This window comes from Aethalodelphis obliquidens, unplaced genomic scaffold (genome assembly GCF_003676395.1).
Source record: "Aethalodelphis obliquidens isolate GAN/ISIS:26980383/991018 unplaced genomic scaffold, ASM367639v1 scaffold4, whole genome shotgun sequence".
In the NCBI taxonomy this organism is placed as follows: domain Eukaryota; kingdom Metazoa; phylum Chordata; class Mammalia; order Artiodactyla; family Delphinidae; genus Aethalodelphis; species Aethalodelphis obliquidens.
This window is the reverse complement of record NW_020837948.1, coordinates 34,429,704-34,444,215: the sequence shown is the minus strand read 5'-3', so window position 1 is coordinate 34,444,215 and position 14,512 is coordinate 34,429,704. Positions and strand designations below refer to the sequence as shown.

The window sequence follows — 14,512 nt, the reverse complement described above, 5'->3', positions numbered from 1 at the left end:
GCCTTGACCCCCTTCCCAGGGCGAGAGTTCCAGCTCTTGGCCACCTCCTGCCCGCTCGTGAGTCCGAACACCCAGGACGGCGATCCCCGCAGGGAAAGCCTGGGACGCTGCGCGCGACCTGGAGCTGACTCTGCGGGGACCTCGTTCCCAACCCCCGCGGCTCGGGAGCGCGAGGGGGCAGGGGCGGAGCGGAGGCGTCGAGCACGGGGCGGGCTCGGGGGCGGCCAGGAATCGCGGAGCCGCCCCGGGGGAGGGACTGGGAGCTGTCCCCCGGAGCTGAGGGCGAGCGGCGGACACGCTTGGGCCCCGCGTGCGCCAGGAGGGAGCTCCTGCCTCCGTCGCGGCCGCCGCGTGCTCGGCCTGTCCCCGCCCAGGGGGCCGGAGCCTCCCAACTAACTCCGCCCGCCGCGCCCGCCGCTCCGCCGTCCGCAGGCTCCCGCTTCCGTCTCGGACTGTGCTCGCAGCCGCGCAGGTGGGTGCCGCCGCCGCCGCCGCCGTGTCCGCTGCCGGCCGGCGGGCAGGGCAAGGGCTGGGGTGGGAGCGCTGAAGGGGGCTCGGGAAGTTGGGCAGATGCTGGGCGGGGACGGAGATCCTGGTGTCTCAGCTCCCTCCGCTTCCCCGCGCCCGAGGCGGTCGTTGGTTTCCTCCCAGGCTGCTGGGGTCGCGGGGGATCCGGCGGCGCGGCCGGGAGGATTTCGGGCACTGAGCCTTCCTCGCACTCCCCGAGCCCCTCCCTGACCACCCCTCAGCACCACCACAGCCGAGGCCAGTTGGTAAAGGGGTCACCCTCCCGTCCTCCTCACCTTCGCACTCCTCCTGGCGCCCTCACCCTGTGGGTAAAATTGTTCATTCGGCCTTTCTGCCCCCAACTTGGAGAACTCTCCGTGCCAGTGAGAAAGGCTCCCCGGTTCTCAGACCCAACCCCGAGACTAGTTTCGGGTCGCAGCGGGGGCCGCCGCGAGGGTAGAGCTGGGCTGGAGCCGAGCAGCGACCCGAGGTGCCTGAGTATCGGCGAGTGCCGGGAAGCGCTGGCAATTCCCTCTCCTCTTCTCTCGAGTCCTGGCCCAGCTCGGCGGTCCTTCCTGCCGTGGAGTATAATACGCTGGGTGATCGCAGAGGCGGGATGGAAAGTAACCACCACTCGGATACTTGGAAAATAGAGATTTAAGCCTGCTCTTAGTCACATTCCTATTTGTGTGGCCTTGGTCGCGACCCTTTGGACACCCTATGTTCTGTTCTGTAAAACGCGGGTCTGCTTTGCCTGCCGCAGAGGGTCGTTGTGACGATCCAGTGGGATCACTTAGGTGTGTTACTTGATTTTGAGCCACTGGTCTCTGGTCTTATGAAGGTGCCTGATGGCAGGTCCTGTGTTCGTTCTAATCGTCAGAGTCCAGGTCCTTCAGCTGAGATGTAATTATGTCTCTAGGTGATTTGTCCAATAGCTTTATTAGGGTAAAAACTCGTGTTTCTGGATCTGATAATTAGTGTTCAGAATTGAAATCGTCTCTTCCCCACCCAACCCAATCAATGTACAAAGCTAGGACCTTACATATTTCTGTGGTCATAGGATTTAAAATAGCAGAAGATCGTTATTGGCACAAGTCTTTGGAAATAAGAACTGTGCTTGCTTCAGATGTTTGCCAATCTTGAAAACCTCTTTTCCATCTTAAGTGCAAATTTAAATTTGCTTTTAATTTAAACAGTTCAGGAAGTAGACTTTTATTTTAGTAAAGTAAGTTCAGATATTTAGCTCAAATTACTTGTGCCCTATCATTTGTAAATTTTCAGTTTAAAATCACAGGCACAAGAAGCATTGTTAGCACTACTCTTATCACTTTATGAAGAAAACAAGTAAATGGCCTAAGAAAGTCAGCTTTAGACTTGAAGTTAAATAGCTATGGCCTGTCTTTCATGAATTCATGATTTAATAGGCATTTCATGAGTTCCTGTATTGTGCAGTGCATTGTGCTATGTGCTTTTAAAGAGAGATATAGAACTATATGTTCCTTGCCCTAGAGGGACTTCCAATCTAACTTAGAGACTAATATTTTTATTTCATATTTTTATATAAACATCATGTATTCTAGCAACTACATATGGCAAGTAAAATGATGTCAAGAATACATCACTGAAGGCCCTTTAAGATCACTGTTTGGTGAATATACTTAATAGATTGGAAAAAAATAAGTTTAGATAAGCCAGTGTTTTCTGAAATAAAACTTCAGGTGCTTCTACATCATCAAATGGGAGGCATACTTGGAAATAAAATGAATTCTGTATTTTTAGAATGAAAGCTCAGAAAAGCATCCATGTATGTAAGAAGTAGTAATCAAATGTTAAAAGCTATAGAAATTTCAATTCTAACTTTAGTCAGTAAGTCAATTTATGGTGTCCATATACAATTTTTTCTCAACTCCTTGAGAAAGGAAATTATACCATAATGCCTAGAAAAAATACAGAGATGGAATAAGCTGAAACTTGAACACTTAATGGCCTGGTGGGCCCTGGATTGATTCCGGAAATTTGGCTTAAAAAGTTACAAGATTCTTAGTGAGACTTTTTTTTTAAGAAAACCACTTAAAAAAGTTTGGCTTGGTGCAAAGAATGGGCAGGAATCCCACATGGAAAAGATTGACCAGACTAGGTTGTATTTGGTGTGACTCAGTGATTCTTCTCCTGCTTCTAGGAAGAATTTATCCATCTGCAGGGTATGTGTAGAATTTCATAGGCTTAACATACCACCAGTACTTGGCTTTGAGAGCTTGGATTCAACTCACACAGTGAGGCTAGGCAGGTTTCGGGACAGCCTGAGGGATATGAAGTTAACTTTACACTTGGCCTTATTGCTCAGTACATTTGTTTTCCTATTTGTGAAATGAGATTAAAGATTGTGTCACTGCTTGGAACTGTGTGGTTTGGTGTAATAGTCATGAATATCGAGCCAGAAAGCTTCTTGTGTGTGTAAGAACTTTCTTTTCCCCTTTAATTCCTTTAGCCAGTAAAAGCTAATTGTGAAAATCACATACAAATAGCTGAAAAGAAGGGTTCTGCATAAAGTTGGTAGTGGTGTCCTGTGCTCTCAAGTCTCGTGAGAGAAGTTTCCATCATTTTATCTCCTACAATTTACTGTACTGATGTAGAGAATAAGACCTTCATCTTATCCAAGGTTGAACAGCTAGTGGCAGGAGTAGAACTATAATTTCAATTGCCTGAAAATAGTTCTCTGGTTTCTCCTTACCCTGTGTGGTCTCTTATCATCCAGGGCACATTAAAAATCTTACATTTATAAATTGTGTATGGTTAAGAATTTTGGCTTTGGGTTCTGATGGGCATGGGTTTGAGTCCTGCCAGGCATTTACCAGTCGTGTAACCCTGGGTAAGTTACTTAACCTCCTGAGTTCTCCGTTTCCTTATCTGCAGAGTGGGAATAAAGGAAGTACTTAGCTCAAAGGAGGGTTGTAAGGATTAAATGAACTAATTGATGTGAAGTGCTTAGCACATTGCCTGTTACTTAGTACATACCTGAAACTCAAATAGTTATTTCAGTTTTCTGAGGGGAGGGGGATGACAATGCAAAGGTCCAAAGTTTTAAAATAAATAAGTGCATAAAAATAAAAATACAGCACCACTCTCAGTATTTTGAATTAGCCATTCCCAATGGCTTTGTTAATTTTTTTAACAAGTGTTTATTGAGCTCCTACTGTGTTGGGCCTTTTCCTAGGCAGTGGCATACAGTGGGATACAAGACGGTCGTAGTCACTCTCTTACGGTCTAAAAGTCTGGGGAGGGATATAGATTTGTAAACACAAATTTATAATCTTATGTGATTTGTGTGTGGAGTAATGCAGTGGACCACAGAAGGTAGGATGGGATGGTGTCATACAGTGCGTCACATCCTAACTGGGGTTGGTGGTGGTCAGGGAAGACTTCCCATGAATACACTAAGAATGAGTGATAGTTAGCAACTGAAGAAGTTGGAGGACTGAAGAGTGTTCCAGACCAAGGGGAACAGAGCATGATGTTTAGAATGGAACTAAGGTAGATAATGTAAAAGAATAAATAAGTGAGAGCTTGAGAGAGAGGTGTGGCAACTAGAGAACCCAGGCTTTGTCTAAAGGGAACAGTAGATACTCAGCTCCACCCAAGCGTTGTCAGGTTGGAATGCAGGCCAAGTGCTGCCAGATGCCCTGATTTTTTTTAAGAGGAGCTTAAAATTCATATTTCATAAATGTGAAATGGCCCAAATGTTTTTAAAACTATTGTGTGGGCCAAAAACCAGATGCATTTTGTAGTTGGTATTCAACCCAGGGCCAGTACTTTATGACCTGTATTTTAGGAAATGAAAGAAGTTTAGTGTGGCTATAGGAATGCATCTTAGAAGAAGAGGTAAGGCTCTGCCCACAGGTAGGGGCAGAGCCACATCATTCAGGGCCTTGTGGCACTTGCCAAGGAGGGTTGGCTTGATCCTAAGAGCAACGGATGACATCAAAGACTGAAACAAGAGTGGCATACTTAGATTTGTGTTTACAAGGTATTGATACATTCTGGCTACTGTATGGAAAATGCCTGGGAAGAGGCTATAGTGATAACCATTTAGGAAGCTATTGCAATGGTCCTAGCAAGAAATAAATATGTCTGGAAACAGGGTATTCAGGCAGGTTGGAGAGAGATGGGTAGATTTCAGACATGTGTATGAACTTCCACTGTTGGGAGATAATTCTCCATTAGTCACTCATGTTTCTGCACGTCTTGTGAGCAGAGGTACTGACTGTTTTCATTCCAGACTATCTTTTCAAGGACTTTTATATAGCAGATAGCTATGGAAGATAGAGGTAGCCTTTCTCTATTGAGCAAAGGGCAGGTAGGTTTACTGTCAATTGTAAAAGATTTGGTACTCTAAGCTCAGGGGTCCACTTCTCTAATGCAAATCATTTAGTGTGTAGGTATGCTATGCTAATACTTCTGCTACTGCTTTTTCTGTGAGTAATGTAATCCTCTGTCTCTGACCTAGGAATCTCATTCCTTGTGCCAGCATCCATGAAGCTGTGGTGTGCTTATTTGTTAGCACTAGCCACCAGTTTAGCCACTGGCCACATTGTTTAGATTTGTTTCAATTAATTAAGATAAAAAATGTTACTTCCTCAGTCACACTAGCCACATTTCAAATGCTTAATAGCCACATGTGGCAGGTGGCTACTATAGTGGGTAGAGCAGACACAGAAATTTCCATCATCGCAGAAAGTTCTGTTGGATGTTGTTGGTTTAAAGCTTCAGATTTTTTGTCTTCTTGGATGAGTAGAGGCAGAAGTTGTTGATTATGACAGCATACAAATGATGCTCGTTTTTGTGTTAGGTTCATCGGGGTTTTTTCATACAAAGGAAATATTTCAGTTTGAATAGTTAGTACAGTATTTAGTTCACACCTGCTGGGGAAAAAAAAAAGTAGAGAATTATCTGCAATGTCAACTTGGAGACTGGAGCCATGTGGCAGCGTAAGTTCTCCAGATATATGGCATTCTTCAAAATCATGTGGGACCGTGAGATAGGGATCTATGCTAAAAGGAGCTTGAACTTCTGAGCACTGTCTTCAGCTTCATCTACTAGCCATGCTTAACATAGAAGGACAAGATAGGCACATTTGCAGCGAGGTTCTGCAACACAGCCAGTCCAAAAGCACCCAGGCAGCGCCTGCTGCAACCCAGCTGTGCTGCCTGCACTCACATAAAGGATGGAGGACAGGAACAAGATTTCCACATGGCTCTTGCTCAGGGAGTTTAAGAGGATGGCCTCAAGAAAAGAAGGAACTGGAGTCAAAAGAAAAACCAAAAAACAAACTCCAAACCCAGCAAAACACAGTAGTACTGTAAAGCACAACCTGAAGTGGCACAGCAGAGATGGGGGAGGATGCCAAGAAACAATAAAAGCAGTAGATCCCTGCTTCCCTATCCGTTGGGGGAAGCTCATTTTGAGGAGGGCATGGACCACAAGTACTGGAAAGTGAAAGCACAGTGTTCTTTCTGTCATTCTGTATTTCTGTCAGCCCAGCCAACAGCTGCTGCAGCCGCAAAGGACAGTTTTTATACCTGCATTGAGTGTGCAGTTGACTGCTAGTCCTGTCATTACAACATAAGCAAAACAAAGGACAGTGGTAGAAATGTTAAACAATAAACACAGAGGCCCGTATAGAAGAATCATACTACTACCTGCTATTTCCATCAGTAAAAATGCCTTTTCAGAAATTTCAGATATTACAAATTTCATTTACCTGTGCTGGAAGAAATTTGCTTCAAAATAGTACCTATTTGTAGTGTGGTAAAATTTTACTTATATGAAGACTAATTCATATTTTTAAAAATCTAAGTTTTAGAATATTTTAAAGATTGAACTTATTAGTTTTAAGTGCTTACATACATAACCCAGAACCTGCTAAGCCTGTTACCTTGTAGAACTGTTTTGAAGAAAGTTTTTATAAAGAGATATGTTAATTTTGAAGTAGAATGATGATTGTTTGCATGTAACTGGAGGCTTTTATTAGAGTGTTTAAAGAAAACTTATGTGGGTTATACATTTACCTCCTTTTTAAAAAAATTTATTTTATTATTTATCTTTGGTTGCATTGGGTCTTCCTTGCTGTGTGCGGGCTTTCTCTAGTTGCGGCGAGCGGGGCTACTCTTCGTTGCGGTGCGTGGGCTTCTCACTACGGTGGCTTCTCTTGTTGTGGAGCACAGGCTGTAGGTGCGTGGGCTTCAGTAGTTGTGGCACACAGGCTCAGTAGTTCTGGCTCACGGGTTCTAGAGCACAGGCTCAGTAGTTGTGGTGTACGGGCTTAGTTGCCCCACGGCATGTGGGATCTTCCCAGACCAGGGCTCGAACCTGTGTCGTCCGCATTGGCAGGCGGATTCTTAACCATTGCGCCACCAGGGAAGCCCACGTTTACCCTTGTTAACGATACTAATTGCATCAACAAACCCTTATTTTCACAGATAATCCTTCTCAAGTTTCAGTAACTTTTGGGAGAGCCAAGGTCAGGTGCTATTAGGGTTTGTACCAATGTAGAGTCCCTTACATAAATGTTTCAGTCAGTGAGGTTTTACTCCATTTAGTGTTTTAATGCTATTACACTTTGCTAAATGTCTTATTTTAAATTTTATTTATTTATTTATTTATTTTGCGGTACGTGGGCCTCTCACTGTTGTGGCCCCTCCCGTTGCGCAGGCTCAGCGGCCATGGCTCACAGGCCTAGCCGCTCCGCGGCGTGTTGGGATCTTCCCGGACCGGGGCACGAAGCTGTGTCCCCTGCATCGGCAAGCCGACTCTCAACCCTGCGCCACCAGGGAAGCCCTAAATGTCTTATTTTTTAAATTGTGAATTAAAAATATCTTATTTCTGTAGGGATGGAAAAGCTTGGTTGTCCCCCCTACATTCTCCCCTCCTCGTCTTCCTAAATGTGGTAACATCAGTTGTTCACTGTGCTTTCATTTTTCTCTTTCTGTTTGGTTTGCCACAGTTCCTAACTTGTGCTTCAGGCTTGCATTTCCTGTGCCTCCCTTCTCTTCATGCAGACAGCATGAAATTAGAAATAATCATTGTCAGTTGTATTTCTGAAGATCAGAATTTCACCAGTTTCATGCTGTCCGTTCTCAGACCGGGTGTGGTAAATCATCTTTAGAAAACTGGCTCCAGTAAAACTGGAGTGTGCAGTTGAAACAAACGCAGGAGACTTGCTGTTTATTGCATGAGTCACTTATGGGTTCAAAGGAAAGGAAATGACAGATTGCTTTTCATGCGCGTCATTATTACATCTTATTTTAAAATAGGCCTGAAATAAGGAAATAAAAATAAACTGATAAGCTCTTTTCCCCAGAGAATTTAGAAGTGTTAGGTGATTAAAACAGTAACACTGAGGGTCACAAATTAGGCCTTGTCCTTTAACCCGTGATTTCCTGTGGTGCTGAGAACTTTTTAGGGTGTACATTTCTCAACTTGCACATGAGTGAGTTTAATCAGGAGCAAAGTAGGTTCTTTCTATTATAAGCCATTTCCTCCATGGCCCTTGCCTCACTTAGCTATTACTGTATGCCTAATCGACCACAGTGAAATGTCTTTAAAACATTTTCTAGGGGACTAAGGACTCTGGGGAAAATTTTTATAAAGGAAAATGCCCAGAAGGAAAGTTTGAATGGTTTCTTTGCATAGTTAAATGTTTCCAGAGAGACTGATGAGTCAAGGAGTTGTTAATAGGATATGTAAATGTAACCTTTCACCTAGTTACTGTCATTACCTAAATCATAACTATGTCGTTTTAGCAAATTGTTTGAACTGGTTCTAGTTCCTTAATGAAACAGATTGTCTTGTTCCTATTCTTTTCCAGTCTACAGTCACTGCCATTTCAAAGTTTGCATTGCCCTAGGCTTTCCCTCTCTCCTGTTTTTAACAGCAGCTTGTCATCCTATTACAGATTTTCACTAATATCTTTGTCTTTGTCTTTACTTCAGTATTTGTGGAACGTTTTTATATCTGTGTATTTGATATTGACTTCTAGCTTTTTGGTTCCTAATAGGGTACCTTCTTTGGCTTATTCAACAAATATTTATTCAGTGCCAAGCCATATTCTAAGCACTATTCTTGACCCTAGAAATTTGAGAGTGAGCAAAACATTCATGGTCTGTGCTATCATGGAGTGAAGAGTCCAAGATAAAGACAATCATTAATCAGTTTTTTAAAAAGCACAGCAATTAACAATTACATAGTTACAAACAGAGATCAATGCTCTGAATAGAGCAGTACTTTTGTGGGCTTGTATAACAGCAACCCAGGGAAGTGACACTTGCTTGATAGCAGAAGCATGAGTAGGAGAATGTGAGAGAGGGTGGGAGGAAGGGCGTTCCCCACAGCAGAGGGAAGTTTGTGCAGAGGCCCTGCAACAGAAGGGAGCAGAGTGAGATCAAGTAACTGAGGAGAATTCAGGGGAGAATGAAATGAGATGAGGCTGGACACCTAGGCGGGGGCCAGTCAAGAATTTTTTCTTTATCCTAAGGACTGTGTTTTAAGTAGGGGCTGGTGACCCATGAGATTTGTGTGTGGGTAAGATCATCTGTAGGGGAATGAATTGGAGAGGGGCCCAGGTTGGCAGTGGGGAGATGTTAGGCGGCTTCTGCATTAATCCAAGTAGAATGACAGGATGTACTAAGCCTGTTGTGTATACTGGAAAGTGGCAGTGAAAATAGATTAAAAAGTGTTTTAGGGGATAACATCAATTATACTTGGGAATAAGATGGGATTATTTTTTATTCATTCAACAAATATTTAGTGAGTTTTAAACTTTATGCCAAACTCTGTGCCAAGCTCTGGGAATATAGCTATGACCAAGATATACAAGATCCCTGTACCAACGGAGTTTACATATTAATAGGAATGACAGCTAATAGGAAATAAAAAATAAATATAATTTCAGATAATAATAAGTCCTATAAAGAAAAATGAAGCTGTACAAGGGAATGGAGAATGACAGGAGAGTCCTCATATAGGGTGGTCAAGAAAAACGTTTTTGAAGAGGTGGCATTTCAGCAAAGACCCAAATGAAGTGGGGGAGCTAACCATGCAAAAAATCGTCTACCATACAGAGGGAACAATAAGTACAAGGGCTTGAGGCTGGAAGAGGGACCCCTCACCTTCCAAGAATACCAAGGAGGTCAATATGTATAGAAATATGGGAGGAGGGAAGAAAGACAGATGTCGAGGATGCCTTGCCAATACTTGAAACTTAAAACATCTTAATAGGCTCATTATATTCTCTTCAGTCATAAGCCACACAATCCCAGGTTGCTTGGCCCCTAACCTGTTTTTAACACTGCTATTGGAACAGCTTCCTTTTCACACCTTGCTAAAAACCTGGTGGTGATATTTGCATGTCCGTCCTGTCAATGATGACTCTTCAGTCAGCTCAGTGGGAGGGCTCCTCTCCTGCTTTAAGCCCACTTCCCATTACAACCCTCTCTGGACTTCTCAATTAGGCAGTTGAAGGCCGTCCTCCAGTGTTTGTTTAGACCTTCCACATAATTTATTGTTTTTCTCCTTGGTGTTACATTTATTCACCATGATGCCTCTTTCCTTCCTATTAGTCTGTTTCCATCTCTTCCTTCAAGACCAGGTTCACAAGTGAAGTGTTACCTTTTCTACTAGTTTCTTTTGATTTATTCCACCTTACCTGGATCACTGAGCCCCTCAGCCTACTCAGTCTGTGTGATGTCATTTTTTTCTTTCTTCCTTGTGTCACTTGAAAATGCACTGCTTAAAAGTGCCACCATTGTTCCAAATTAAGTTATTTATGATCATATTCTTTCTTCCTAGAAAAAAATTGGCACTACTACCAGCTCTGCTATGTGTATATGTGACATTGGCCAGAGCATTCACCTGACAGAGGTTCAGTTTCCCTGTCCACTCCCCTGTTTCTTCCCCAGTGTGGTTGTAAGGAGCAAATGAAGTAAAACACGGAAAATGTGTTTTAAATAGATGCAAGGCATTTTTTAATATTTTTGATGGGCATATTTCATATCCTCATCTAAATTGCAGGTTTTTCACACCAGTTCCCACCAGCGTGGAATTATGTGTGCTGCAGGAGTTCTGTGAGGTGTCTCGAGCTTCCATCCACATTCTGCAAGCTGGGGACAACTCAATCCATGGCATGTGTATTAGTCTCCTAGGGCTGCTGTAAGAAAGTGCCACAAACTAGGTGGCTTAAACAACAGAAGTTTATTGTCTCATAGCTCTGGAGGCTCTGAATCAACATATTGGCAGGGCTGGTTCCTTCTGAGGGCTGTGAGGGAGAATCTGTTTTCTTGCTCTCTCTTGGCTTCTGGTAGCTCCAGGCATTCCTTGGCTTGTAAATGGAACTCACCCTGTGTCTTCACATTGCCTTTCTTCTATGTCACTGTGTCCATGTTTCCTGTTTTGATAAGGGCACAGTCATTGGATTGTAGGCCACCCTTGTGACCTAATCTTAACTTGATCATCTCCATAGACCCTATTTCCAAATAAGGTCACATTCACAAGCACTAGAAATTAAGACTTTAACTAATCTTTTTACAGAACAGAATTCAACCCATATTAACATGATTCAATATACATACAAGAAAGGGAAGTCACAAACTTGGTGAATTAGCTCTGTATTACTAGAATGACTCACAGAGATGAATTAGGTATGGAAGAGCTAGTTTCCTGTATGATGTAGGGCAAAATAAATGAAATACTTGGTAAAAAATATGTGTGAAATCTGAACATTCATAAATACTTATTTCAGAGTTCTGCAAGTCCTGTTAATTTCAAATTGGTTTAAATTAGAGCATAGAGGGCCAGCCAAGAGGAAGAACAAAAGAACACAGTAACTTTTCTTCCAAATTGTAATAGTACATTCAGTTCTTGTACTGATATGAATGGAAAAAATATGCAGTGCATGTGCTTATTCATACAATCTTTATGTGAACTTTTTTGTGTGAAAAATTTTATTGCTTCAATTGATTTTTTTTTTTTTTTTGGCCCAGTATGCTTCTCTTTGACTTTCTGGAAGGCCACATGTGGTCCTATGACAAACTGACCCTTCTCTGCTAAATGCCCAGAAAGGTCTGTTGTTCTTCTTCTATCCGGTGCTCCAGCCTTGTTGATAAAACTCATTCCTCTCTTAGACTTAAAAATCTCACTGATGTATTTTTTTCTCATCAGTTTTTTTTTGTTGTTGTTACTGTTGTTTTGTTATTTTTTGATAGTGCAGGGGAGAGTTTGATACATTGTTACCAGTTGATGTTGGCGAATACCTAAGTGTATCCCTAGTAGAGTTTTATCAGATTTGACATTAGGATGTTACATTTTATTTGGTGAACCTGTGTTAATCTTCATATGCTCTCTTATTGTCATTTAGGACAGCCTTTGCCTTAGGGACATTGAGGAAGGCACCTGAAGCTGGTGTGGTGGTATTTTCCTGTGTACCTGGCTGACCAATTTAAAAGTTTAACCATTTTTTGTTTCCTAACAGTCTGGCACATAGATCACATCTGAGAAGCTTATTGTAGGAAGTCATTCAGACTCAGTGAATAGAAATTGAATACTTGACTTTTACCTAAAAAGTGGCTATTTTTTGTCAACCAGAAGAGCACAGCTCCCATATTCCAAAAAACTACATGATAGAGAAGGTTTTTAATTGTTGCACTTCCATTAATTTACTTCATTATTATTGCTGCATTGAGATTTTCACTAAAGGAAAAAACAGCCATAAATTGTTATTTCTGCTTATAGTTTTTTTGTGAAAAAAAAATTTAAAGTCAAAGACAATGAATTCCAGGTTTCAGTGTTATTATAGAAATAAATTTCTTCTTGGTGTCTTATCAAGTAGGTATTACCTGGAGAAAAAAATATTTTGATCTTACTCTTCCAAATCTAACAGGATACCTTCTTTCTGAAACTATAAAAGAGTGAAAGAGTTACATGAAAAGGATAAAATAATGGACAGGAGATTAAATTTATTGCTACTTACTCATCATCATCTGCAAAGTTTGATTCTTCCTTGTTCTTAAGTAAAGTTTTTTGACAAATATTTTCCCTCCAAAACATAAATACCAGAAGGTCAAAATAGTTACTGAAGTGATAATAACAACCAAGAAATGTGTTGAAGAGAGAGTGTATCAGATAGAAAATTTCGTGGGCTGAAGGGCGAGGCAGTGAGGTGGGGGGACGGTTAGGGCAGGACATTTTAAAAGTGTATTTATTCCTGGAGTCTGGAAAGACCTCGTTTCTGACCATTTTAAATGTTCTTTTTGCTGTTTTTGGTTTTGCAATCTTCCATTGTTGTTCCAAGTTAAAATATTTATATGTATGTTCTTTCTCCCTAAAACATGAACTTCAGACCACACCTGGGACCATCTGGTGTTTTGTGTAGTGTCAGCATCCGGTGGAAGTGTTGGACCCTGCGGGTGCTTAGCTACCAGGTTCCAGGACAGTCATAACCTCAGTGATACCATTTACCCTATTTGGTGAATTCCCTACACATTTTCCTGAGATACGAATATAAAAAAATATATATACTTGAAAACTACAGGGACTTTTTTGAAGTGGTTAAGTGTATGGACTTGAGAGTCAGGCAACCTTGGGGTCAAACCCCAGGTCTGACATTTACCAGCTGTGTGACTTTGGAGAAGTGACTTACCCTCTGTATGCCTCAGTTTCTTCATCTCTGAAACCAAATAATAATAATAGTAAACTGGCCCTTATGGTATTTATTATGGGCTAGGCACTGTTCTAAGTGTGTCACATATTTTTAACATATATGATTCTTACAGCATCCCTGTGAGGTAACTTCTGTTATCTCCATTTACAAATAGGGAAAATGAGGTAAAGTAATTTGCCCAGGGTCACATGGGTATTAAGTAGTGGGGCAAGGATTTGAATCCACAGACTCTGCCTTAGGGGTCTGTGTCACCTGGGAATAAATGAGATGATCATTTAATGCACTTAGAATGGAGTCTGGCACATAGCAAGCACTCAGTCTACTGCTTTTCCCCATCCCTATTACTGCTACGACTGCTGTGATGGCAATGACTGCTATTAATTTTTTTTTTATTGAAGTGTAGTTGATTTACAGCGTTGTGTTAGTTTCAGGTGTGTAGCAAAGTGTTATATTCTTTTTCAGATTCTTTTCCATTATAGGTTATTACAAGATACTGAGTACAGTTCCCCGTGCTATTCAGTTGGTCCTTGTTGTTTATTTTATATATAGTAGTATGTATCTGTTAATTCCAAACTTCTAATCTGTCCCTCCCCCTGTTTCTGCTTTGGTAACCATAAGTTTGTTTTCTATGTCTCTGAGTCTATTTCTGTTTTATAAATATGTTTATTTGTATCATTTACTGCTATTAATATTGTCCACTCTGATTCATACCTAACTACATTTTAATAGTAGTTAATAATTTTCCCAAATGCTCTCTCTGAAAAATGGCATTAGTAGTGTCTCTTTCATGTTTTTTTCCCACCGATGCACTAACACTTGCATTGGTTCTTAAAGGGGTTTCCATTTGTTTTTAAACCTAATATTTTAGCAGGTCCGTGTAATAAAGTAATTTGTACAGTACACCCATTTAAAGGTTGCGGCTATGCAGGTGGAAAAAAAGCTACAGGGCTTTGGTTAAACTTTTCGGGAGTTATAAATTGCTGGTGGCTATTTTAGATTTTCTCCATAAAAGTTAGGCCCTGTAGCAATTTAAAACCTTTATTTTTCAGTACAGTGTATGCTTGATTCCAGGGTGTAAGGTTTGAGGGTGGTTGGGAGCTATATCACCTAATAACTATTTTGCCCATTTCTAAAAATTATCATTCTATTATAATACTCATTTAATAAATCCATTTGCCAGTGGGAATGAAATTGAAAATCTTTGTTATTTTTGCTCCATTCTAAGCAGGAGAAACATAGAAGTTAAGAAGAAAACAGTTTTATCTTTTAAAGCATAGCCTTTCTGGGGTTTAGTCT

General features: G+C 41.5%; 1 protein-coding gene across 6 annotated transcripts in view; it reads left to right on the top strand.

Annotated features, from left to right (window-relative positions):
- Positions 1-359: 359 nt before the first annotated feature.
- PAM (peptidylglycine alpha-amidating monooxygenase) overlaps positions 360-14,512 on the top strand; it is a 282,583-nt gene continuing 268,430 nt past the window's right edge. For 2 of the 6 annotated variants that reach the window (XM_027100526.1, XM_027100525.1), the window contains exon 1: positions 360-472. The gene's annotated coding sequence lies outside the window, so the exon portion shown is untranslated. The remainder of the gene's footprint in view (positions 473-14,512) is intronic. The other 4 variants (XM_027100522.1, XM_027100527.1, XM_027100533.1 and 1 more) reach the window with 2 other exon arrangements.